This window comes from Chiloscyllium plagiosum, chromosome 14 (genome assembly GCF_004010195.1).
Source record: "Chiloscyllium plagiosum isolate BGI_BamShark_2017 chromosome 14, ASM401019v2, whole genome shotgun sequence".
Classification (NCBI taxonomy): Eukaryota; Metazoa; Chordata; class Chondrichthyes; order Orectolobiformes; family Hemiscylliidae; genus Chiloscyllium; species Chiloscyllium plagiosum.
This window is the reverse complement of record NC_057723.1, coordinates 58799443-58802136: the sequence shown is the minus strand read 5'-3', so window position 1 is coordinate 58802136 and position 2694 is coordinate 58799443.

Here is a 2694-nt window from a genome sequence, read left to right as displayed (position 1 = left end):
GACAGACGGAGGAAATGGAAGAGAAGGGACCAAAGGAGGCAGAGGATTGGATTAATGTGAAAAGCAGGAAGAGGAAACCTCCCAAAGCCACCCAGCGAGGGGGGAAGTGACACCTACACGGCGAGGATACAGGCAGCTCTTCCGATGGTGAGGACGGGCGCAAGGAGGGTCGTCACCAGAGGAAGAGACAGAGCGCCGTGGGGAAAAAGGAGGGCAGCACTGCCCAAGCAGGAAAAGACGATCCCTCTGAGGGGATGGGTAAAGGCCTCCCCCCATCCGGTGAGAACCAAGAGGTACCCACCGGCCCACAGCTCCAGGTAACTGGGAGCAGCGGTCCTGTGACAGCCCCGCTGTCAGATGGAGAACTGAACTATGCGGACCCTGGGCCTGACCCGAAGACACCAGAGCGGGGAAATGGCTCCATCATGGAGCTGGACAGCTACCTCAGCCCTAGGAGGGTCCAGCAGTTTGCCGTCACCACGGGAATGTGCACAGCTACCCCAGAGGGACAAGACCAGCAGCAAATGGACACTGTTAACCTTGTAAACTGTTAAAATGGGGTTAAAAATTGCCAGCATCAATGTGCGTAGCATCAAATCGGCTACGCGATGTGTTTCTACGATGGCCTTCCTGGCCAACGTTAAAGCCGACGTCCTGTTCCTGCAGGAGTGTGGGATACCCCACCTCAGCAGCTACAGGAAACGGTCGAGCTTGTGGGCCCATGGGCCGTCAGTTTGGTCGGGGGGCAACGATAGCCGCGCCTCTGGCCTGGGTATCCTGTTGAATGCGGATTACAAAATTCTGTCAAAGGTAATTGCCAACCAGGTCAGGTCTGCTCTAGGGTCGGTGATTCACCCTGACCAAACCTGTGCTGTGCCGGGCAGGAAGATCGCTGAGAGTCTCGCGCTCCTCAGGGGATACAATCGCCTACGTGCAGGACAGAGGGTTGGACACCTGCCTGATCAGCCTGGACCAGGAGAAAGCCTTTGACAGGATATCACACAGCTATATGAGAGCTGTTCTCACATAAATGGGCTTTGGGGAGGGAATCTGCAATTGGATCAGACTGCTCTACACCAACATTGTCAGTGCAGTCTCAATCAACGGGTGGGAATCAGATAGCTTCCCAGTCTCCGGCGGGGGGGAACAGTAAACTGGATGCCACATCCCGAGCCCTGATGGACACAGTAAAAGATGCCAAGCTGCACGACGTCTTCAGCACCCCTGCAGACGGAGCACAGCGTAGATACACCTGGTCACGGGCAGATGGGTCTATCCACTCAAGGATAGATTACCTGTTTGTGTCCCGAACGCTCTCGGTCAGATCCACCGACGTCAAGCCGGTGTTCTTCTCTGACCACTGCCTCCTGCTGGCCGACTGTCACCTACAGGACGAGCAGTGGGCTGGTAAGGGAACGTGGAAGCTGAACACAAAGCTGTGGACCCCGGGAAACATTGAGGAGCTCAAGAGGGACTACGCAGGTTGGAGAACCGTGAAGCCCCTCTTTAAGTCCCCAGTGGACTTGTGGGAAGTAGTAAAAGGGATCATCAAGAGGTTCTTCATCCTCAAAGGTGTTCAGGAGGCCAGAGAGAGTCAGGGAAAACTGTCCCCGCTCCAGGAAAGTATGCAGAACCTGCTCCTGCTGCAGACGATGGGGGTGGATGTCACGGAGGACCTCAAGGAGGTGAAGGACCAGCAAGCCTCGCTCTTTGCCTCGGAGGCCTCCAAGATAATCTTCCGGTCCAGGGACCGCTCGGTGGAGCAGGACGAGACGTGCTCACGTTTCTTCTTCCAGAAGGTGCACAAAGAGAGCTCTGTGCACAGCAGCCTGAAGGAAGAAGATGGCTCGCTAACGTCATCTCAGGCTGACGTCATGAGGATCAGTAAACCCTTCTATGCCAGTCTGTATGATGCGAAGCCGACCGACAGCACAGCCTCCCAGTTGTTCCTGTCCTCTATCACGAGGTCTTAGACGACAGAACACAAGAGAGGCTGGACCAGCTGCTATCTCTGGACGTGCTGACCAAGGCCCTCGGGTCCTTCGAAAAGCACAAAACTCCCGGAAGCGACGGCTTACCGGTCGAGCTCTATTCCGCTCTGTGGGACTTGATTGGCCAGGAGCTGCTGGAGGTGCATGTCAATATGCTTCGGGCAGGTACCGTGAGTGAATCCATGAGGAAAGGCATCATCACCCTCATCTACAAGCGGAAGGGGGAGAGGGAGGAACTCAAAAATTGGAGACCAATCTCACTGTTGAATGCGGATTACAAAATTCTGTCAACCGGGTCAGGTCTGCTCTAGGGTCGGTGATTCACCCTGACCAAACCTGTGCTGTGCCGGGCAGGAAGATCGCTGAGAGTCTCGCGCTCCTCAGGGATACGATCGCCTACGTGCAGGACAGAGGGTTGGACACCTGCCTGATCAGCCTGGACCAGGAGAAAGCCTTTGACAGGATATCACACAGGTATATGAGAGATATTCTCTCCAAAATGGGCTTTGGGGAGGGAATCTGCAATTGGATCAGACTGCTCTACACCAACATTGTCAGTACAGTCTCAATCAATGGGTGGGAATCAGATAGCTTCCCAGTCAGATCTGGAGTCAGGCAGGGCTGCCCCCTCTCTCCTGCCTTGTTTGTGTGCTGCATAGAGCCATCTGCCGAGTCCATCAGGAAGGATGCGAACCTGAGAGGG